At 36.8% G+C, this 26,011-nt stretch overlaps 1 pseudogene; it reads left to right on the forward strand.

Moving 5' to 3' along the window:
- Positions 1-21,490, forward strand: part of LOC120146229 — a 28,887-nt pseudogene extending 7,397 nt beyond the window's left edge.
- Positions 21,491-26,011: the final 4,521 nt, after the last annotated feature.

Consider the following 26,011-nt stretch of genomic DNA (forward strand, 5'->3'; position numbering starts at 1 on the left):
TAACATTAATCCCCATTAACATCATACTTCCTTGGTATGATCTTCTGTTAGAATACTTTGAGGGATGGGTTCTGTAACACCACAAATTCTGGGCTAGTAATTTTGAGTTTACCTGAGATGTATGTGAACCTCGTGGAGTTCATAATTAAAGACATTAGGCCGAGTGTGGGTTTAATTTGTTGTGAATTGAGCCCAAAAGGTCATAAAAAAGGGGTCTTCAAATAGTAGAAAGATGTGGAGGGATCAATAGTGCATTTTTCCCATTTATGAAAAGATGAAAGTTTTATATCTCTTTTCATCTATCTTCTTTTTATTTTCTTCATTCCCATTTCCTTCTCCTTCATCCTCTCCATGTCCCATAGCTAAGAGTAAGTTCGTTAAGCTCTTTAATGTTTCTTTAAACATCAATTTCATCTTCAATCTCTATAGTAAACTTGTCTGGATGTTTCAAAACCTTGGGTTCTTTATAGCTAAAGAGAAAGTGGGGGGTTTCTTCAAAGTCTTATAGGAAAGAAGTGTGGCTAAGAAAGGAGCTTCATTTTGGGGTTATAACATCAATGTAGTGTATTTCTAATCCTTTGGAGTGTTAAGGCTTCATAAATATAAAAAATTGCTAAGATTTTAGTATTTGTGCATTTTAGGGTTTATATTTGATTTCATGATTAAATGATGTTTTATATGTAAAGAATGTGTTTTTATAATACTTTATGACCCTAAGTAACCTCCTAAAGCTTTAGTACATGATTAGGAACCAAACTAAGACAATAGAGATGATTTTTTGGTGTTTCCTGAGCTTAAATAAAAAATTATGGGTTTTGTATCGATACTGGATGAACAATATCGAGACTAGATGAACTAGGACAAATTTTGGGGGTAAAATAGTTATGTGTGTCGATTTGTTAGGAAGAGTATTAATATTGTCCCTACAGTATTGATATTGGGCCATTTTTCAGTAAGTAGAAGCCATTTTTAGTATCGATACTATGAGTAGAGTGTCGATACTACTCACTTTGGATGGTTAGATTTTACCTTTTTAGGGTCTGTAAGAGCTAAGGATGATTCGTAAGGGTGGAAATTAGTCTATGAGCGACACAAATGACCAAAGATACTTAAAAACACTCATAAGAGACGATTACAACCGATGTAACCATACTAAGTGTACTACGTCAAAGTATCTTCAATCAAGCACGTATTGAATAATTAAGAACAAGGATAATTGTAGAGGATGTACCGACAATCGGTAATTCAGATTCAGTAATAACGAAAAGTGTGTGCATTGATAACATCACTGAACTAAGATCATATAAGTCGTCCCTCCAATTCAAGGGATACTGGGGAAAAGCATGATAAGAGCGATTAAAGTGTTGCTACCTAGTAATGAGCCCGAGTCAGATATCGGGCTAACTAGTGATACAACAGTGAACAACGAACATAGTAATCATCATAAAACCATGAAACACTTAGAGATTTATCTAGAGAAATAAATGACTAAACACCCTTTAGGTGCTAATGACCAGAATAGAGTCGTTTAATAAATTATCAATAATAAAAAACTAATAAACCCTTGTATAACGTTCTAGATGAGAGAATGAGCGATATAGCGAATAGTGAGAGAATGACCTCACTAGTGTGTCCAGCTATGCTAGGTGTAGCTAGGCTACCCTAGCTGCCCTTGTGGAACATTGATTCAGGTGTTTGGCCAATGAACACCCTTGTGTGTTTGTGTGTATGTGATGATTGTCTTGTTTGTATATAATATTTGTATATGTCTCAATCAGTGAGTGAGGAACTTCAATGGCTAACTAGGGCCCGAGGCTGGAGCGCTCATGAGGAGTGGGTTAGCGATGTCAGTGTTGTGTGGCCTTTGGGCCCTTAGTTATGTATGTGTGGTTGCATCAATCAAGTATAACATATATCCTTAAATCTTATCTTGATTGCTATGTGAGACCAAGCCAATGTTGGGACCATCGGTGCACCCCATGGCGTAGTAGAAACAAAAACTCGATGGTCTCACCAGTGATCCAAGTATGTAAAACCGAAATCAGGAGGAAAGGATGCGAATACTTTCAATGGGTTCCTTGAAAAACAGCAAAGATAGCAGCAGCGAATAGTGATCACGAACGGTTCGTATCGTAAGCCTCCACGAAAACACGTCTCGGCCTCTACTTAGTTCACCCGATTGAGAGCAAATTTACTTTTCCCAAAAACTGTTTTGAGAAAAACTGCTGAAGAAGAAACAGCTGCTAGACCTTACCTCACTTTAAATATCCAAGTTACCCTAACATGTTAAGGGTTTTAAGTTATTTTGAATTAATTAAAATGTTATTTAATTAATTCAAATTAAATATCCATTAAAGACTTATAATCCGAATTACAATCTTTAATGTTTATTTAAACTCTTATTTAATTATTCCGAATTAAATTTCTATTAAAAGAGTTGTAATCAGAATTACATTATTTTAATGTTTACTTACTATATTCGAGATAATTAAAATCATATATATATCAAATATACATATATTAACTCTAGATATATTTTAGTAACGTACAACAAATTGTACATCTTTTCTCATTTCAATCCTGGGGTGTGACCTTGTAGGTTCTTGTAACATTAGTAGTAATTATTAGAACAATTCTAATATTACATTCAATGAGTGACATCTAGCAATATATCATTGTCACCTAAGTTACAAGAAATTATGATTCGAGATATCATCTTCGTGATTAACTCTTTTATGTATTACATCCTTTTGTCCTTTATATCTAGAATAGGCACAAGTCTTGGAATAGTCACACTTGTATAGCCCATCTATTGTTTCTTGATATCTAGAGTAAACTATAATTAACGAATAATTTGTGATATCTCATATCAACTTATTCGAGCATGATCATATATTTCTAGTCTCACTAAATCAAGTGGCCTGTGATATATTTCCTATTATGTAGGAAGGACAAATCCTATCTTAATCATACACACCCCACTACATATATCGAGATATATTCAATAGCAGTCTTTTAGTACAACCAATTATAGAGCTTGTTTAACTGTATCAAAACATACAACAATATATGTTTGGATAACATTGATCTCAAGTCTGAGGATTATACAGATAATAATCACCATGAGCAATATTATGACCGTCACATAATAATCCAAGACCTATGCTCATAGTGGGTAAATCCAATACATTGTTCTCTAACAATATAATCATGTATCAATTCTGACATCTCTTGTCAATGACAACTCATTGTCATCAATCAATAACATGTTAGCATTAAGCGTATTATTATTGTCTATGCCCATAATAATACTTGATTATGGATCTTCTAATACTAATAATGTTATTATATGAACTTTATTATCTTTCAGTTTATGTTAAAAAAGACATATAACTGAAAATAATAGTGGCAATGACTTTATTCAATAAAATTGGTAAATAAATGTATTATTACTGTCGCAACCGTCTTTCAAGTGGGCCCGAAATTTGGCTTCGACTTGAAATTAAATATTAGGAGTCGCCACCGATCATTTATTTTTTGTAAAAAATTTGGTTGATCAGAGATACCATATTACCTGATCTGCGTTTTACCATAAATATGTCGGGTTCGGGAGTCGGTTACAATCAAGGAAGGATTAGCGCCCTTGAACTGCCCTTTCGGTACCATTTAATTTGTCGGTTGTCTTAATTGCAAAAATTTAAATTTAAATTGAAATTTAGAAATTCGATTCAAAAATACCTTTGATTGATTAAAATTATCGTAAAAAATCATAAATAAAGTAAGAAAATAAAACAAACAAACACAAAGAGTTAGTATTAAAATCGAAATAAAAAATAGTAACTAAAAGGAATAAAAGAAAATTCAAATTAAAAATTAAATTGGAAATAATTAAAATTTATGGATCGAATTAATTTTAGGAACGAGCTGCAAAAGAAAAACAGAAACTTAAAGGATTAAATAGCAAAAGGAAAAAAGAGTAAAGTACAAAAATAGAACAAATAGAAAATTAAAGGATTAAAATAGTATTAATAGAAACTAGAAAGACAATAACTAAATTCAAATAAAAAACATAACAATTTAATGACTAAATTAAAACTAAGTAAAATATAGAGTTTAAAATAAAACAAATGCACATAATGATCATAATATTAAAACATGGCTAGACTAGGGGGACATGGGTGATTTGACCCTAAATCTAATGACTTAAATGTAACACATTGAACGAAAGATTAAACTAAAATTAGTGACTAGAAAGGAAAAAGCTATGAAATAATGATGAGTTAACGTATGATTTACCCAAAATTAAAATATAAGCAATTCCATTTCTTATTGATTTCCAGAACACGTGAACCCTTAAAAAAATCCCTTTCCCATTTTTATTCTTATTATGCGCATGGAGCCCTAACATTTTCCCCTTTTCTTCGTTCAACACTCAACCCCTCTCCACAACATACTGCTTTCCAACAAATCCACCTTCATCGCTTCTCTAAACCCAACGACGACGATACCCCAACTCCGGCGATGCTCCCTCGACACAGGTAAGATTTCAATCTACCCCTTTATATTTTTTATTATTTGCTGTAACTGAAATCGTTGGATATTATAAAACATGGTGATTATTTATGTTCGATATACATGAGTATTTTTAAGGAAAAATAAAAATCATATTTTTATTTATAAAAATAAAAATAAAAATAAAATAAATACCGAACTTAAATAGCAAATAAATATATGAAAAGAAAAATATATTCGAATGTAAAAAAATCAAATAACCTTAAAAATATTGCTTGTACTTCTGCTGAAAAAACCCGAGAGACTTCCTCCCCTTACAATTGTTTCCCCTGCCTTTCTCCTCCCCCTATCTTCGTATATAAATGTTATATTTATAGGAAAATAAAATACTGTTTTTAGTCTTCTAATCGATTCCTAAAGTCTAATAGTTGTTGTATGGTTGTTGGTGATTAGCGTCGTGAAAATCGGATGTGGGGACGTGTTGCCGTGAAACGCGGGCGCGGCTGTTGGAGTCTTAAAGCGATGCACTAGGGTTTTTTGGAAACCTTGATCTTAAAATGGGTCTGGGCCGTTTGGGTTTTTGGTTGTTGGGCCTTGTCCCTGATTTATTGGTCTTGGACCTATACAAAAATAAATAATGAATATATAAATATATAATAAATATAATATATGTGTAAAATATGTGATAGAAATGACGTGTCTAAAGCTGCCCCTCTGTTGTAGAGTTGAATCCGATGTTAAGACTTTGAATGAAATCATGAAATGATTCCCTCGTCGTGAGGTTGAGTTTATATGTTGGGGTATGATATCCTTCGTTGTAAAGTTGGAATCGTATATGGCCTTTCGTTGTGAAGTTGAGCCTTGAGACTTGGATATCCTTCGCCATGAACTTGAAATCCAATGTAAGTTGCGTTGTCCCGAGTCAATATCCTTCGCTGCAAAGTTAAAATTGACTCTAGCTAAAACCTGCAAAATGATGCAGACATGTGATGGATGTAATGCTCTTAGGTATGCCTAAAATGCATATGCAACATATGTTATTTTGGGCTCTGGAGAGAAATCTCGATCTCCGGTTGCATGTCTGGAATCTTGATTCTGCAATCTTGAAGTTTTGATCCCTGATCTTGAATTCTTCAAATGTATAAATATAATATTCTTTTTTCTTTGATTTGGGAAATGCTTCTCGACCATCTCAAGTATGTGCATTAGCCTTGATCTGCTTCCGGGTACCTGTACTTTTCAACGAATCTTTGTACAGTAATATGCGATTATCTTTTGCAGGAGTAAACAAATCATTAGGTTTAAGTTCAATCCAAGATGCTCAAAAGGAATTGATTTAGAGAAAAGATTGTCTTTATTCATAAGGGAAAGAAGAACAAATACACGACAAACATACATGATGAAGTATGAAAGTCTTAGCTCTCAATAATGTGGATACTTCTGAGCTGAAAAGTCGTTAGGTGACCTTAAACGCAGCCTTTGCCAAGGGATCTTCAAAAATGACAACGTTCTGAAGAGCGCAACCTTTCTAACTCATTGATTCTGTAGAAGATTTAGGTGCCGGGATATTTCCACTGTTTGGATTTCTTGAGTCAATATCCAAATCGCCCTTTCGAGTTTTTAACTTGGACCCATCCTTTGGATTGCAAGACGCCCTCTACGGGTTTTCATCTTGAACCCACCTTATTTTCCTTTTCTCTTTCTTTTTGTTCTCTTTTTTTCAATTTAGGGCGCCCTTTCGAGTTTTCACCCTAAACGTTTTTCCTTTTCTTTTTTTTTGACTTAGGTCGCCCTCTCGGGTTTTCATCCTAAGAGAAGTATTTCTTGACTGCATCTGAATTGATAGGATGTGGCAGTTTAGGTCCGTCAATTTAATCAGGACAAGGGCTCCTCTGGAAAATGCCTTTTTTACGACATAAGGTCCTTCCCATTTGGCGTCCATTTTCCTCGGGAATTTTGGACTGGCCAAATTCTCTTTAGCACCAGATCTCCTTCTCGGAATATTCTCGGGCGCACCTTCTTGTCATGTGCTCGAATCATTCATTTCTGATATATTTGACCATGGTGAATGGCTTTCAGTCTCTTTTCCTCTATCAGATTAAGCTGATCATATCTGGATTGCACCCATTCTGCGTCATCCAGTTTGACTTCTATCAGGACCCAGAGTGACGGAATTTCTTCTTCAATGGGCAGTACTGCTTCCATTCTATAAGCTAGTGAAAATAGAGTTGTCCCAGTCGAGGTTCGTACCGAGGTTTGGTAAGCAAACAAAGCGAAAGAAAACTTTTCATGCCAGTCTTTGTAGGTTTCGGTCGTTTTCTCCACTATCTTTTTAATGTTTTTATTCGTTACTTCTACTGCTCCATTTATCTTTTGTCTGTAGGTAGTGGAATTGTGATGCTTTATGTTGAATTGTTCACAAGCAACCTTCATCATTTTGTTGTTCAAGTTTGTAGCATTATCGGTGATGATTCTTTCAGGTAAACCATACCGACATATGATCTCTTTCTTCAAAAACTTGCAAATAGTGGACTGAGTGACACTAGCGTAGGAAGCAACCTCTACCCACTTGGTGAAATAATCGATGGCTACAAGGATAAAACGGTGACCATTTAAAGCCTTTGGATGTATTTGCTCGATAACGTCCATGCCCCCACATAGAGAAAGGCCATGGTGACGTCATGACATGAAGCGGATGAGGTGGAACATTTATTTTGTCTCCGTAAATTTGGCATTTATGACATCTTCTTGCATAGTTGATGCAATCACTTTCCAGTGTGGACCAGAAATATCCGCATCTCATTATTTGTCTCGACATCATATGTCCATTTGCATGTGTTCCACATACTCCGTCATGTATTCTTCCACTATCATCTAGCCTCTTCTGTATCTACGCACCTTAATAGGACTCGATCATGACTTTTCTTGTACAAGACCTCTCCATCAAGGACATATCCAGCTGCCATCCTTCTAATGGTTCTTTTATCAGTTTCAGTGACTTCTTTTGGAAATTTCGATGCTTGATGTATTGTAAAATGTCATAGTACCAAGGCTTAGTGTCTTTCACTTCCTCGATTTGGTAACAATGAGCTGGGTATTTATATGACTGCATGTTAATTGACATCATTTCAGACTCTTCGCCAGCCTTGAATACAGTTGCCAAGGTAGCTAGAGCATCAACCATTTGATTTTCTTCTCTTGGTACATAGTGGAAGGTGACCCCATCAAACTCTTCAAGCAGATCCAATACTAGTTTCCGGTACTCTACCAGCTTTACATCATTGGTTTCCCATTCTCCATGGAGCTGATAGATTACTAAGGCTGAGTCTCCGTATACCCTTAAGGCCTTTATATTTTGCCCCAATGCCGCTCGAATTCCCAAGACACAGGCTTCATACTCTGCCATGTTATTGGAGCAATCGAAGTTCAGTCTGCTAGTAAATGGTTAGTGACTCCCTTCTGGAGAGATCAAGATTTCCCCAATACCATGTCTTAATGCATTTGATGCACCATCGAAATGCATTCTCCAAGAACTATATGCTGAAGACTCTATTTTTTCTAAGGATATAACCTCAAGTCTTCGTCTAGGAAATCAAAGTCCAACGGCTCATAGTTCTTATCGGTTCTGCTTGCTAAGAAATTTGATATGGCACTTCCTTTTACTACTTTCTGGCTCACATACTCAATGTCGAATTCAGATAATAACATCTGCCATCGGGCTAACCTTCCAGATAGAGCAGGCACACACATCATGTACTTTAGTGGGTCTAACTTGGAAATCAACCAAGTCGTGTGATACAATATGTATTATCGGAGTCTTTTTGTAGCCCATACTAGAGCACAACAAACCTTCTCGATAGGAGGATATCTGACCTCGCAATCAGTGAACTTTTTGCTCAGATAATATATGGCTCTTTCCTTTCTTCCAGATTCGTCATGTTAACCCAGGACACACCCTATTGAGTTCTCAAATATGGATAGATATAAGAACAGAGGTTTTCCTGTGACAGGGGACATCAGGATAGGAGTACGAGAAAATACTCCTTTACTTTTTCGAATGCAATCTGGCAGTTTTCATCCCATGTTCCAGGGTTGTTCTTTCAAAGAAGACGAAAGATATGGTCATATTTATTGGTTAACTGAGATATGAATCGTGCTACGTAGTTCAATCTTCCCAGGAAACCTCGGACCTCTTTTTGTGTTCGTGGGGGAGGCAGATTCTGGATAACCTTGACTTTATCAGGATCAACCTCGATGCCTTTCCTACTTACCACGAAGCCTAATAACTTCCCGTATATTACCCCAAAAGTGCATTTTCTAGGGTTCGGTTTTAGCTGGAACTTTCTCAATCTCTGGAAGAGCTTTCTCATATTCTCGACATGTTCATTCTCAGTTTGTGTCTTGACAATCATGTCGTTGACATAAAACTCGATCTCTTTATGCATCATATTGTGAAACAGGGTCACTATAGCTCTCTGATAAGTTGCCCCAGCATTTTTCAATCCGAAGGGTATCACTTTATAGCAAAAAGTTCCCCCATATTGTAACGAACGTAGTCTTCTCCATGTCCTCAGGATGCATCTTGATCTGATTATACCCTGAAAACCCATCCATGAATGAATATAAGGCGTTCCCGACTGTATTGTCCACTAGAGTGTCTATATGTGGCAGAGGAAAGTTATATTTGGGACTTGCCTTTTTAAGGTCTCGGTAATCGACACACATGCGTACTTTCCCGTCTTTCTTTGGCACAGGCACTATGTTGGCCACCCACTCCGGATATTTGGCCACTTGAAGAAAACCGTTATCAAATTGCTTCTTGACCTATTTCTTGATATTAAAGAGCATTCCTGGTCGCATTCTCCTCAGTTTTTGCTGCACGGGTTTGCATTCTGGCTTGATAGGCAGTTTGTGAACTACCATATATGTGTCTAATCCCGGCATGTCTTGATACGACCAAGCGAACACATCTTTGTACTCTTGAAGTAAGACTATCAGGTTTTTTCTTGCTTCATTCGAAAGAGTTGTGCCAATTTTAACCTCCTTTCGAACTTCTTCAATACCCATATTCAGAATTTCGATCGCCTCCTTGTGTGGCAGTATTTGTTTATCTTCTCTTTTTACCATTCTCAACAATTCAGTAGGCAGGTTGCACTCCTCTTCATTTTCGCATTCATCAAATTTTCTGAGACATATGGCCGATTCAAAATCCACTTCTTGGTTAGGATCATCAGTGCCTACATTATTGTTATCTGGGGACCTAAAGGAAACAAAGAATGTGTATGCGTGAGAGGAAAACATCCCACACATAATAGTCAAAAATTAAATTCAAAAGAAAATGGAAATGGATTACTAAAATGAAGAAGGTATAAAATGAATTCAAAAGAAACAAAATAAGAATAAAGAAAAACTTGTTTGCCATGGAAAGGGTAAAATGCATCTTCTATTGAAATTAAACAATAATGTTCATTCACGCTTACAAAAGATCACCTATTGCCCCAGGTATAGGTAAATAGGGATAGTTCGAATATTACTCTGAAAGACTCTTATAAACCACATGTAGTTCTTCCACCAACCAATTGTTAGGCACAAACCCAAGTGGTAGAAGGTAAATTCCGGATCTATCTGTGTTGTCAACATCTTCTGCGGTCACGACATTGATGCTCAGATCTTCAAGAGCTGCTTCTAAGTCAGATGAGGTGGTCTCAAACACATAACCACCTGATTAGAATGTGTGGCAAAGAGGTGGGAATGTCATGGGTTCCCATTGAAGTTCACTTCCAATCAACCTGGCTATTCTTCTGTCCTGGTTCTTCTGGATCTCCTTCCTCTTTTCATGATGAATGGGCTGAAAACCGAGCCCAAACTGATCTAGTTTTGAAATAGGAAGGACTAGATTAATCATTCATTACAGATGCTTCCCAAACCCTTTTCTGATTCTGGCACCTCTTCTCAAAGTTTGTATGATCTCCATCTTGGTACACTTGGAAAGTTAGGGTTTAGGAATCCTTCTTCCTTCTACCACGAATGTGGCATTCACAAACTCCAAGAAATGAAATGAACATTCTACTGCTTCTTCGTCTACTTCGATGTATGGGGCTTCTGTGGTTACGCTTGCCAGGATATCTTCCTCAGCATTGATGATTACTAAGGCCCCGTCAATAACAAATTTAACTTTTTGATGCAATGTGGACGGTACTGCACCAGCTTGATGGATCCAAGGTCTTCTCAAAAGACATTTGTAAGAAGGCATGATATCCATCATTAGAAACTTGACATTGTAGGTGGCTGGTCTGATGGTTAACGGCACCTCGATCTTGCCAATAACCTCTCTTTTGGTCCCAACAAATGCTCGGACCACATTCTAACAAGCTCTCATATGTGAGGTATCTATTGGCAACCTCTTTAATATGACTAAAGGCATTACATTCAAGGCTAAACCATTGTCAATTAATACACTTGGTAGGGCATGCCCCTTGCAATATGTGGTGATATGTAATGCCTTTGTTCGACCTCTTCCTCCGGATGGAATCTCATCATCCGAGAATAAGATGAGATTATCAGCTTGAATATTGTTCACCAGTCGATCTATCTTGTTGACTGGTATGTTCTGTGCACGAACGTTTGATTTAGGACTTTCAACAGTGCCTCCCGATATGCCTCTGAATTTAACAAAAGTGTCAACATTGAAGTACGTGTTGGCAAGTTGTGGAGTTGTTCTACAATATTGTACTCGCTATGCTTCAAGAATTTAAGGAACTCTTTAGCTTCCTCTCTTTTATGGGTTTGTTGATAGCTAGTACATCCTCCTTGAAGGGCTCAAGTGGTCTCTACCCCACTTTGCTATCACATTCTTTGGAAGTACTCACATGACATTCGTACTTCTAAGGCACTTGTCGATTGTCCTTGTACTGAAAAGGTTGAGGTGCTGTGATAACCACCTTGGCTTGTGTTGTTGTTGTCTTTGCTTTAGGGGTAATTATCAAAGAACTACCCCTACCGATTCTTTTGTCTGATGATTCTCCAGTAGCGTAAACATATACTTTCGGGGAATCCTGAACTTCTTCGTAAAATTCTAGATCTTTCTTGTCCATCTTGAGCTGGACTAATAACTTGAATTCTGGGCAATCTTGCACCTTATGTCCTTTTGTTATGGTAACAGCAGTGATTACCACCTTCAATCCTTTTTGTACGACTGGGGTACAAGAAGCCTCACCTTTACCATTTGGCTCCAAACCCAAGCCAAAGGAGCTTTATCTTCCAAAACACTGGTCTTGATTCTCCTGCCATTCTCTGTGGTGACTACATTGATTCCAGTTTCTAGATGATTAGGTAAGGGATTCTAGGCCATGTTCGGTGTTCTGGAGTTGAAATGGATCCAGTTCTTGTTCAGCATTCGTTGTACAAGCCTCTTGAATGCGAGACAATTTTTAATTGAGTGCCCTTGCACACCATCATGATATTCGCAGAGGGCGTTCTCGTCGAACCATCTCGGGTAAGGAGGCTTTATTGGATCCATAGGGTAAGGTGACACCGCTTGAGTGTCGAAGAGTTATTGGTATAACTCTTTATATCATGGGAATGGGATCAAACTGCTCCCTTTCCCTTTCCTTCCTTGGTTCTCTCTAAGTTTGATTAGAAGTACCGGATGGTGCAGCTGCAGTGGTTTTTGAACTTGAGATCGTGACACCTTTGTTAGCATTGTAGGTATTGATATTGTTGATCTCTCGCTCTTTGTTCTTCATGGGAGGCTTCTTACTGGAGTCTCCTCCCTCAATTTTTCCTTGTTTGATGGCCAGTTCGATTATTTCACCGGCCATGACTAAATCTGAGAAACTTCCCGATGTGATTGCCACCAGGTGCCCGAAGTAAGGTGCCTTCAGGGTCTGTACAAACAGCTTTCTAGTTTCCTTTTCATCCAAGGGTGGATGAACTTGGACAGACAAATCCCTCCATCTCTGTGCGTACTATCGAAACTCTCGTTATGCTACTTCTCCAGGCTCTGCAATATAACTCGGTCTGGTCTCATATCATTAATGTGCTTGTACTGCTCTAAGAAAGACTTGGCTAAGTCTTTCCACGTCTTGATATGAGTTCGGCTGAGCTGGTTGTATCACCAGATAGCTGAACCAGAGAAACTCTCCTGGAAGTAGTGGATCAGGAGTTGGTCATTTCCCCCATACCATTTCATCTTCCGACAAACATGGTGATATGGGCTGAAGGGAAGCTGTTCCCGTCGAACTTCTCGAACTCGGGACTTTGAATTTTGGTGGAAACACCAAATTAGGAACCAAGCTCAGCTCCATTGCATCCACCCTGTAAAAGTCGTGGTCCCCTTTGACCATCTTCATCTGGTCTTCCAACATTCTAATCTTCTCTTCCATTTTCTTTACCTTATCCTTTCGTCAAAATCTGGGATAGGGCAGTCATCTGGATGATTGTCAGGGTTGGTTGTAGAAGTTTGTATATTTGCAACCGATACAACTTTCCCTTTGGTGGCAGATGAATCACCTTGTAATCCAGGTAAGATCCCGGATGAAACAACCACTAGTGGGGTCGGTGGTAAAGCTACCCTTTCGGATGAACTACCCCTGGTGCACTGGCCTGCTGTAAATTCGACAACATAGCCACGATTTGGTCTACCAAAGATTTCTGACTTTTTGTGATAGAATCCAGGGTACTCATACTGTTTTGGGCTATCTTATCTTCAAGTTCTTTCTACAATTTTGCCATGTTCTCATTGATTTTCTCAATTCTGGCTTCCATTTGTTTATTCTTTGTCCGAGTATTGTGCGGATGATGTGTGTCTTGAGCTCGTGAAGGTAAACTTGTTGTTTTCTCTTTCTCTTTCTGAGACATGTTCTGTTAGTTAATACGAATGTAAAAACATGGAAAACATATAAAATACAAATAATGCAATGCATGATGTATATAATTTAGAGGCATTGATCTAGAAAAGTGTCCGTTATTATAAATAATCCTCATTTAAAAAAATGTTTTATCTTTTAAGAGACATAAAGACAATCTTAAAGGTACATTTGGACTAAATCCTCCAGACCCCGAACATCTTCTAATAGGTTGGCAAGTCTTCTTCCTTCATCTGTCACTGGTTGAATGCCTTGTCGAACCACTCCAGCTTCCCTTGCTAGGCTTGCTTGTTTCTTGAACCCATCCATAATGGCTTCTAACTCAGCATTTTTTTTGCCATCTTTCTCATGTTGTTTATGCAGATCAGCCACCTGGATTCTCAAGCATTGGTTATAATGTTGACTATCTGCTAAGCACCTCTGAGCAGTCTTCAGCTGCTCATCAGACCCCTCAAACTTCCTTTTCAGGCTATGAGCTTCGTTTTTCCAGTATTCAGAAGTTCATTTCAAATTGGAGTTATCCTTGACTTTATCTTAATATCCCTTTCTCAAGTCTTCGAGCTCGAAACTGATTTTCTTCTATTCTTTCTCTAGTTTGTTTGCTCGATCTTTCTGAGTGTCGCATCTCTTCCACTGATAGCGTTCAGTTTCAAGTTCTTTTACCCTCTGCTTCAGCTCATTATTCACAGCTTCAAACTCTGTCTTGGCTATCTCAAGTTCGGAAGGGACAGGCCTGAGATGTTCCTCTATGGTTCGGGTGTCTTCACAGTCTGGCACCAGGATGTTGTCATTTTTCTCAATCTTCGCCACTCCACATAATCTGGAGTAAGCATGTCTCTTGCAGCCACAATATCCATCCGAAACAATTTCTTCCATGAGTCAGTTACTTCTTTGATCATCTTTTTATAGTTATCACCATGGTACACAAACTCTGATGCAGATAATTGTATGTGGCCAGGACGAACTGACATGCCCCATATTGTCTAAGTGCCAACGATAGAGCATACCCAACTGCGCCCCAAAGTCCAAGTAAGGTCATAGTATCAGAATCCCCACACCGAAAAAGAACATCACTAAGGAACAACTAGGGGGCTCTCCAAGTAATATCCCGGTCCTGAAGATGAGTGAATACCTTCATCCACTTTTCCTTTGTAGCGCCTTCATGCCATTTCATAGTGATGAACTCTCCCAAAGGTGAATAGGAGGTGCTAAATCGACGGTAAGCGACCCCGTTAGTCTTCCAGAAGTGGTTGTGAATCCAAACTTGAAAGAACTGAACACACCCAATGAACATTCCTCCATCAGTTCTTCTGCAATGATTAAGAGACTGAAAGGTCTCGGCCAAGATAGCCGGTGCTGGGTTGACTCGCCTTGGAAGTTGCTCAAATAGTTCCACAACGGATGCGCCAATGCACCCCAGGGTCTTCAGAAAGATAATCAAATCGTACAGACCCAGTACAAAAAGGTCTATAGTCTTCCATTCATCAGGGTGGTTCTTCATTAGTTGCTTTATGTGGATCCACTTGATTCCTTCCCCATTACCTTTATGTCGGAGTCGATCAGTTACCCATTTTTCATCAACCCCTGCAATCTTAGCCAGTCCATTCTTGAAAGGCTGACTCTTGATGAGTTTGATATATACCCTCTCTAGTCTGATACTTTCACAGTGCAATAGGGTAATATACTCTTCGATGGTGGGCACCATGACTATATCCCGAGTTCCAGAATTGAATCAATACTCGGAGCAGGGGCTCATCAGTCTTGACATGGAGTAAGAGGCAATATCACCATATCGTTGGTTGAACTTCTTCTTTCTGTCATTCTTCCAACTATCCCAAATGTTCCGCTGCTCTTGGACATCGTTCTGTTTCAGGCTGACAGAGGTGTAGCTAACCAGCTCTGACACATAGTTACTCTGAAGACTGTCTCCCTTCTCTTTCTGAGTCTTCTCAGACCATAGTCGTGCCTCGGTGTTTTTAATCTCTTGTATTACAACACCTTTGTCCATTAATTCAGATTATTTTGTGTGTAACAAACACTTTTTAGGGATCAATAGCCTCTTGTTATGATACAAATGCTAGAAAACAAACACAAAGGCAAAAAAAAGTTAGTAATAAATAAATAATTGACGAAAGAAAAAAAAAACACAAAAACATAGTTAGGGTAAAAATATCCTAGGTTTTGGAATGTGGTTTCGGGGTAGGCTCTAATTCTCCATGGTCTCCCTGTTTAGGTTCTAAAAACGGTACCCGAGTTCTCCTTGTCGGTGCCCCCTTGGGCTTGCCAGACCTTTAGTCCTAAACCCATCACAGGCTTGTGTGGACTAAGTTAAACTCGAGAGGACACACTCCCTTATGCTCGCACGGTGAATAAATTCATACGAAGACATAATGTATATGAATCCCGAAGGCTACTTGCTAGGCCCGCACGATGAATAAATTCACACGAAGGCATCACTTTCACCCCACTTAAAACAAGGTTCAGAGCTCGAGTATAGAGCTTTAAAGGAAAAAAACGAGTTTGGAAGGCTGAAATCATTAGAAAACGGTTAGTACAACTATTTACTTAAAAATATAATCAAAGATAAATAATTAGAATAGAATAGATAAATTAAAACTTAAATTTTTATTTTCTCTTAAAAAGATAACCGAAAATTAATTATGGCCTGACTCACTTACCTATGTCCCCAGTAGAGTCGCCAAGCTGTCGCAACCGTCTTTCGAGTGGGCCCGAAATTTGGCTTCGACTTGAAATTAAATATTCGGATTCGCCACCGATCATTTATTTTTTGTAAAAAATTTGGTTAATTGGATACCATCTTACCTGATCTACGTTTTACCAGAAATATACCGGGTTCGGGAATAGGTTACAATCAAGGAATGATTAGCACCCTTGAACTGCCCTTTCAGTACCATTTAATTTGTCGGTTGTCTTAATTGCAAAAATTAAAATTTAGAAATTTGATTCAAATTACTTACCTTTGATTGATTAAAATTATCCTAAAAAAATATTAATAAAGTAAGAAAATAAAACAAACAAACACAAAGAGTTAGTATTAAAATCGAAATAAAAAATAGTAACTAAAATGAATAAAAGAAAATTCAAATTAAAAATTAAATTGGAAATAATTAAAATTTATGGATCGAATTAATTTTAGGAACGAGCATAAAAAGAAAAACATAAACTTAAGGGATTAAATAGCAAAAGGAAAAAAGAGTAAAGTACAAAAATAGAACAAATAGAAAATTAAAGTATTAAAATAGTATTAATAGAAACTAGAAAGACAATAACTAAATTCAAATAAAAAAACATAACAATTTAATGACTAAATTAAAACTAAGTAAAATATAGAGTTTAAAATAAAAAATGCACATAATGATCATAATATTAAAACATGGCTAGACTAGGGGGACATAAGGGTGATTTGACCCTAAATCTAATGACTTAAATGTAACACATGGAAAGAAAGGGATCTAAATAAGATTAAACTAAAATCAGTGACTAGAAAGGAAAAAGCTATGAAATAATGATGAGTTAACGTATGATTTACACAAAATTAAAATATAAGCAATTCCATTTCTTATTGATTTCCAGAACACGTGAACCCTTAAAAAAAAATCCCTTTCCCAATTTTATTCTTATTATGCGCATGGAGCCCTAACATTTTCCCCTTTTCTTCGTTCAACACTCAACCCCTCTCCATAACAGACTGCTTTCCAACAAATCCACCTTCATCGTTTCTCTAAACCCAACGACGACGATACCCCAACTCCGGCGATGCTCCCTCGACACAGGTAAGATTTCGATCTACCCCTTTATATTTTTTATTATTTGCTGTAACTAAAATCGTTGGATATTATAAAACATGGTGATTATTTATGTTCGATATACATGAACATTTTTAGTGTTTTTTTAAGGAAAAATAAAAATAATATTTTTATTTATAAAATTAAAAATAAAATAAATACCGAACTTAAATAGAAAAAATACATGAAAAGAAAAATATATTCGAATGTAAAAAAAATTCAAATAACCTCGAAAATAATGCTTGTACTTCTACTGAAAAAAAACCGAGAGACTTCCTCCCCTTACAATTGTTTCCCCTTCCTTTCTCCTCCCCCCATCTTCGTATGTAAATGTTACATTTATAGGAAAATAAAATACTGTTTTTAGTCTTCTAATCGATTCCTAAATTCTAATGGTTGTTGGTGATTGGTGTCGTGAAAATCAGATGTGGGGTCGTGTTGCCGTGAAACGCGGGCGCGGGCTGTTGGAGTCTTGAAGCAGTGTATTAGGGTTTTCTAGAAACCCTAATCTTGGAACGGGTCCTGGGCCGTTTGGGTTTTGGTTGTTGGGCCTTGTCCCTGATTTGTTAGTCTTAGACCTATACAACAAATAAATAATGAATATATAAATATATAATCAATATAATATATGTGTAAAATATGTGACAGAAATGACGTGTCTACAATTACAATCATCATATGATCGATCTTTGGGCATACTCTAACAATCTCTCACTTGCACTAAGACCAATCACTCACATATCTAATATCGAGTGACTCACTGTGACGATCATGCCTCTGCTGTGTAAGAGGCTTAGTCAAGAGATCATCAATGTTGTCATCCATGTGTACTCTGCATATTTCCACATCTCCTCGATATATGATCTCTCGAATGAGATGAAAGCACCTAAAATATGTTTAGACCATTGATGAGATCTGGGTTCTTTTGCTTGTGCAATGGCTCCATTATTGTCACAACGAAGTTCTACAACATTTGATATGTTAGGAACAACCCTAGTTCCGATATGAACTTCTTGATCAAAACAACATCTTTTGTTGTTTCACTGGCTATAATGTATTCAGTCAATGTTGTAGAATTAGCTACTATGTCTTGCTTCGTACTTTTCTAGCTCACAACACATCCATTAAGACAAAACACAAAACCCAATTGCAATCGTGAGTCATCATTGTCAGTTTGGAAGATGGTATCAATATAACCTTTTACACTAAGCTCTTCCTCCCCTCCATAGACAATAAATTTATCCTTAGTTCTTCTTAAGTACTTAAGGATATTTTTAAACTGCAACCCAGTGATTTTCACCAGGTTTACATGATACCGACTCGTCATGCTTAAAGCATAAAATACATCTGGTTGAGTACATATCATGGTATGCATGATAGAACCAATAGCTAAAGCATATGGAATCTTATTCATCTGTTCTCTTTCTTGTGGAGTTGAAGGACACATTTCCTTTGAAAGAGAAATATCATATCTCATAGGCAAAAATCCTTTCTTGGATTCTTCCATACTGAACCTTTCAGCACTTTGTCTATATATGTGCTTCGACTCAGACCTATAAGTCTACTTGATCTATCTCTATAGATATTAACTCCTAAGATATACGTTACCTCACCCAAATATTTCATAGAAAAATAATTACCTAACCAAGTCTTAACAGACTGTAAAGTAGGTATATCATTTCCTATGATAAGTATGCCATCTACATACAAGATTAGGAAAGAAACAATGCTCCCACTAGCCTTCTTATAAACACAAGGCTCATCTTCATTTTTGATAAAACCAAATTCTTTGATTTCATCATTGAAACGAAGATTCCAACTTCGAGAAGCTTGTTTTAGTCCATAAATAGACCTCTGTAGCATACAAACCTTTCCAGTATTTCCTGGAGTGACAAAACCTTCAAGTTGTGTCATTTACACATCCTATTTGAGTTTTCCATTAAGAAATGCGGTTTTGACGTCCATTTGCTAGATTTCATAATAATGGAATGCAACTGTTACGAGCAAGATCTGAATAAACTTAAACATAGCTACAGGGGAGAATGTTTCATCATAGTATACACCATGAACTTGTCGAAAACCTTTAGTGAATAATCACCCCTTGTATTTTTGTACATTACCATCCATCAGTTTTCTTCTTGAAAACCCATTTACACCCTATAGGTTTGACCCCGTCAGGTGGTTCAACTAAAGTCCACACTTGGTTTACTGACATGGAATCCATCTCAAATATCATGGCTTCAAGCCATTTCTCAAAGTCTGGGCTAGACACTGCCTCTTGATAAGTCTTAAGCTCATCTTGATCCATAAGAAGAACATCTCCAAGTGTGGTAACGAGAAATCCAAATATCTCAGGTGCATGGTGTTCTCTTGTGGACTTGCACAGTGGTTGTGTTTCTAAATCTATTTATTGTTCCTCAACAACTTGTGAAACATGTTCAACTTTAGGTTCATCGAAATGTTGTTCTTGAAATTCTCCAAGTTCAATATTTCTACTTTTCCCTTTCTTTGAGAGAAATTCTCTTTCGAGAAAAACTCTCGTTCGAGAAACAAACACTTTGTTCTCGTTAGGGTTGAAGAAATAATATCCCTTAGTTTCTTTAGGATATCCAACAAATATACACTTATGAGATTTAGGTTCAATTTGTAGACATCTGATGTTTTACATAAGCTTCACAACCCCAAATATTCATAAAAGACATACTAGGACGCTTCTCAGTCCATATCTTGTGTGGTGTCTTTTGAACCGATTAAGATGGAACATGATTTAGTTTGAAAGCAAATGTTTCAAGTGCATGTCCCTAAAAAGAAGTCAAAATATCACTATGACGCATCATCGATCGAACCATGTCTAACGGTGTTCGATTCTTTCATTCAGAAACTCCAGTCCACTGTGGTGTACCAGGTGGTGTAAGCTGTGAAACAAACCCACATTCTTTCAGAAGTTCATCAAACTATATGCTTAAGTATTCTCCACCTCGATCTGATTGAAGTGCGTTAATACTCTTCCTAGTTGATTATGTACTTCAATTTTAATTTTCTTTAAACTTTTCAAGGGCTTCAGATTTATGGCGCATAAGATAAATATATCCATACCAACTGAAGTCATCGATGAAAGTAATAAAGTAATGAAATCCACCTCTAGCTTGTGTATTCATCTGTCCACATACATCACTACGTATTAGCCCCAATAAATCACTTGATCGCTCACCTTTACTATTAAAAGGAGCTTTAGTCATTTTTCCCAACAAGCATGATTCACATACATCATATTGTTCGAAAACAAATGAATCTACGAATCCATCTTTATGGAGTTTTGATATGCTTTTCTCACTTATATGGCCTAAATGACAAGGCAAAAGATAAGTTTGATTCGAGTCATTTGTTTTTTATCTTTTAGTATTAATGTTATAAATGGTCTTTTCTTGATCCAAAATATAGAGACCATTAACCAATTGTGTCAAACCATAAAAAACATTATCGAGATACAAAGAACAACAATTATTCTTAATAATAATCTCAAAGCGAATCTTATCCAAACAAGAAATAGAAATAATGTTCTTAGCCAAACTAGGCACAAAATAACAATCCTCTAAATATAAATCAAGTCCACCAGGCAAAGATAAAACATATGTCCATATAGCTAACACTACAACAAAATAGAGATTTAGCGGCGTTTTTTAGTCCTATAGCGACGTTTTTAAGCGCCGCTAAAAGCACTTGCAACGATAGAAAAAACACCGCAAAAAGCGCCTGCAATACCAGTGTCGCTAAAGTTCGCGGCGTTTGATAACAAAAAACGCCGCAATAGGTCAAGATCTATAGCGGCGTTTTTGTAACAAAAGCCGCAAAAGGTCGATATCTATAGCGGCGTTTTTTGGAACAAACGCCGTAAAATGTCAGATATATAGCGGTGTTTTCAGAACAAGCGCCGTAAAATGTCAGATATATAGCGGTATTTTTGGAACAAACGCCACAAAATGTTAGATCTATAGCGGCCTTTTTTGGAACAAACGCTGCAAAATGTCAGATCTATAACGACGTTTTTGGAACAAACGCCGCAAAAGTTAGATCTATAACGGCGTTTTTTTAAACAAACGCCGCTAATTACCTTTCTTTAGCTAAGATTAGTTGATTTTGCATATTTCATTTCTGCTCTACATCACCTAAATTTAATATCATGTAGATTTATCTAATTAACAACACAAGTTATGCAGAAAAAGACTTAACAAAATAAATTAAAATTTATAAACATTAAAATTAAATGTAATGTAGTTTTGCATTGTTCTCTAGAATTTAGTCTAGGTTCTTTCACCTTAAATTAAAAAAAATATTGTTCACTAGAATTTAGTCTTCATTGCTCCTTCTGGAGTTTTGATAATTCAAAAATGCATCTCTTGGTTATCTGTTCTATTGGATCAATTCCATCAACTCTTCCTGCAGTGACAACATTGGCATTATGTTGCACAAACTTTTCATTTTGTAAGGTATTCTGGCAATATCTACTGTGCCAAGTACCAATTGGAACGCGTGGTAGGGATATACACTCTGCAGCCATTAAAAAGAGCATGAGCCCAACACGAATCCGTACTGATTACAAACTAACAACTAAAGTGACATTTGTGTGGTAGGGATATTTCACAATCTGTTTGTATGGAGAAAGCAAGAAAAATGCATTTCCCAAAATTCCATTGGTTCAAAATACGTGAAATGAAAAATGTTGCAAAATGCACAAATCATTCTAAATGGCCAAAAGCACAAGGAGATCATAACTATGTAAAAATAAGTCCCAAAAAGGGTACAAGATAGTAACTAACTCTCAACCTCCAAATTAAGTTCAGTCGCAAGTCAAAGAGATAGGGTAAAGGGGAAAGGAGGAAAAAACACTCCTGAAACCAAAAGCAAGTTATGTTCACACATAAATCACTCCATAGAATTATTGCATCCAAAATAATCAATTTCACTTTGCAATAAAAAAATATCATTAAACACATAGGTAATTAAACAACTAGAAAATGACATTAGAAAACTATTTTGCCTTCACTAGAGCCTTCAGTTAAGAAATGCATTATGGCCAACCAAGAGCAAAAGGCAAAAGTCTCAACTTGAGGCAAAAGATTCTATGTAAGACTAGTTACAATTTCACAAAATTTAGAAGTTCATGAGGGGAAAAACCAAATAAGTTTAGAATTTAGAATATGGTTTGGCATTCCCTAAAAAACAGAGGTGAGAGTTACTTTCTTTATTGCCATTGATTAAATGCATCCAACACATCAATTATTATACAAACAAGTGAATTCTGAAAAGCTGCCGATGAAGAGAAAACCCATGAATAAAGTTGAAAACTAACCTGCGTGAAAAGCCCTCGGACATGTATCAATTATTATACCCCATTTGATGTGTAAATATTTTGAAAACTGTAAACAAAGGAAATGTTAAAATAACACTCATGTTCATAGATACATACACTAAATGCACCAAGTCATTATTATAACAATTATAATATAAAAAAAGACCAAAAACAACGAGGTATTGACAACTAAGACTGAGCAGAAACTTACGACTTACAACGACTAGAAAAACCAGCATGATCTTCAAACAGTGAGGGGCTTATCCGTGCTCTTATAAAACAACAAAAACAAAAAATCAGAGAATTTATGATGCAACAAAGTCATTGGGAAAATGAAGAGAAAAGGGTACCTCTGAATTGCAGCAGGTGCACAATATTCCAAATCCCCTTTTATAACCAACAAGCATTTTCTGTAACACATCAAATAACCACTTAGTAGACATAGTTGAAAATAGATAAATCTTACTACATACGTCAGGACTATAGTTGGCAACACCGAGGCATTCCCGGTGGAAATCGGACTCCACCAGGGGTCGGCTCTTAGCCCTTACATCTTTGCCTTGATTATGGACGACATCTATTGTGCGCCACCAGACGGTGTATGCTTTTCGCTGATGACATTGTCGTAGTTGCTGAAACAAAATCTGAGTTGAATAGTAGACTGGCTATCTGGAAGACTGCTTTGGAAGAAAAAGGTCTAAGGATCAATATTGAAAAGACATAGTATTTATGTTCAAACTTCAGTGGGGACCAAAACGATGAAGATGTAGAAGTATGCATAGAAGGACACGTTCTCCCCTCAAAGGATTGTTTCAAGTACCTAGGGTCTATGATACATAAAGATGGGGTGTAAATGATGACGTTACACACCGTATAAATGCGGGATGGCTAAATTCGAGGGCCTCTACTGGAGTTTTGTGTGACAAGAAGGTACCACTAAAACTTAAGGGGAAATTTTATAGAATGGCAATAAGACCAGCGTTGTTGTATGGATCAGAATGTAGGGCAACCAAGAAGGATCATGTAAGGAGGATAGAGGCCATAGAAATGAGAATGCTTCGATGGACATGCGGTAGGACTCTGTGGGATTTGACAACAAACTCTGCTATTAGATTGTCCTTGGGGGTGGTGCCTGTTTCTGAAAAATTGAGGGAAGACTACGGTGGTTTGGGCATGTCCTTAGGCGACTACCGTCGAATGCGGTCAGGAGGGTAGAGTCGATTACAGTCGACGGTGCCAGAAGGAGAGGACGACCAAGGCGAAAGTGGAAAGACTGCTTGAGATCTGATTTGATGGATTTAGCCCTTACCGAGGACATGACCTCTGATAGGAAAGTATGGAGACTTAAGACTAGGGTAGTCGAGTAGTGTGGGTCACATCTCTAGGGTGTATCATCTGTATCATCTCTGTCTTCTTTTAATGCCTTTGTAGTAATTTCCATGACTTCTACTTTTTATACGTTTTTGTTATTGGTATTTATGAAGGCTTAGAACTGGGCTTGCTATCGTTGACTTCTATGTATCATTCTCTTTCACTTTTAAGTTTAGTCGGGCCTTACGTATTTCTATCTATATGCAAAGATTTTTTCGCAGGGATTTATTTGCAGGGATTACTGCCCATTACAGACGCGCATATGATATTAATGATATTAATGACTGCATATGAATGCTGTTCAACTATGTATTTATGTATTTTTTTATACATGCATTGCATTTTATCTATATTTTTAATTTTCGGACTGCCGGAGGTCTTCCACGGAAGCTACTCTCAACTTGGCGTTGGGGGCAGCCTACTACCCTACCTCCCCCTTACCCCATTGCATATGGGAATTGGGTTTTGTTGTTGTTGTTTTTGTTGTTACATTTAAGCATATTCACACAAACCTGTCTGTAAACAGAATAGCCTAATTCAGTCCCGTCTGGCAACCCATCTTCCTCAAATACCAATTTATGCGTCCTCATATCCCTTCAAAAGCAGTATAAAGGAGATTGATTCATATACAATATCAACAAAAAGATAATGCCAAACGCGACCACCTCAACTATAATCAGCAAAGTGAATATCAAAAGTGAATATCAAAAGTTAATATCAAAACTAAACTTACTTTCTAGTTACTCTACCTTGACTCTTAGCTTGTGATGAATTGCATTTTAAAGCACTAATTTGAGACTTTGGAAACACAGTTGGCTTGGGTGATCTGAAGTAAACCCAAAAAGAAAACAAAAATAAAATAAGCGAGTGAATGAGTTAAACTTCAACAGAAATATCTTATCTTTAATCATGCAGATAAGAGAAAAATGATACTAACAAGCTAGTAAATGCAATGTGGAGACTATCTCTTTGCATTTAAATCTAAAAGCTAGCATGCAAATTTCATAAGCAACAAATATAACTTTCAATCCACATTCATACAAATTTGCTACTCTTTTATCGGGAACAATCATAAACCCCTTCAATACTCATAAATTTGATGAAAATTTGCATTTGCATTGCAAAAAAACAAGATGCCAGAGCCCTTGATTATTCCCCGAAGGCCATTACTCCCTGAAGCTCTTGTAATGAAAACATTACTATAAAAACAACTCGAAAGGGTTCAATGCTCGTACTATTATGTGTGTAAAAATGAAATACTAGTGCTTTTCGCATAACGAAAACCCAGTCCTCTGACAGTGAAAAAATCCTTGAAAATCAAATTTTACCCAAAAATGAGAACCACTAAAGAAATTTGAAAAATTATTTTTTGGGGGTTAGAGGAAGACGATGACGTTAGGGCTTAGTTGAGGTTTTAGAAAGTAAAAAATGAAATGAGAAAAGAAGAGATAGAATATGATAGAATAGATATTTTGATTCTGCTTTCTCAAGCACCATAAATCTTCAAGTAAAACAAACTAAATAGGGTTTTTGAATGCAAGCTTTTCAAAAACAAAAAACCTAAATAGCAAAGAGCGCCATTGGTTCAACATCTTGGTGTTGGTGCGTGGAGCGGTGGTAATATGCTCGGCCTCTTGCTCATAATCAGTCAACTTGAAATCCAGTGAGTTTTCCGAATTCGCTGGACCCGTCTCATCTCTAACCAATACAACTTGCAAATTTGGCACAAGACCTGCTTCTCTCTCAAAGATAAAATGTCAGCAGATAATAACATAAAATAAAAAAAAACTCATAAAAAGGAAGTAAAAATTATAATCATTAGAAAAAGGAGAAACCCTAGTAATAACAAGAAAAAACACTGAACGAACCGATCGTTTTTCCTCTAAAGTTTAAACTGAACATATTGAACCCACGTGAAATCAAATAAACTAAGAACGAAATTAGGGCCAAAAAATGATTTAAAAAGAGTTCAAGAAAAGGAAAGGCAGAAACCAAAGTTTTCTAGAGTAAAAAAGAAAAATAGAGAAAGTTATTTAAAAATTGTAAATTTGTGGCGTTTGTAAACAAAAATGCCACTAAAGTACGAGTCTATAGTGGTATTTTTA

The sequence above is a fragment of the Hibiscus syriacus genome, unplaced genomic scaffold, assembly GCF_006381635.1.
Source record: "Hibiscus syriacus cultivar Baekdansim isolate YM2019G1 unplaced genomic scaffold, ASM638163v2 tig00110904_pilon, whole genome shotgun sequence".
NCBI classification, from domain to species: Eukaryota; Viridiplantae; Streptophyta; class Magnoliopsida; order Malvales; family Malvaceae; genus Hibiscus; species Hibiscus syriacus.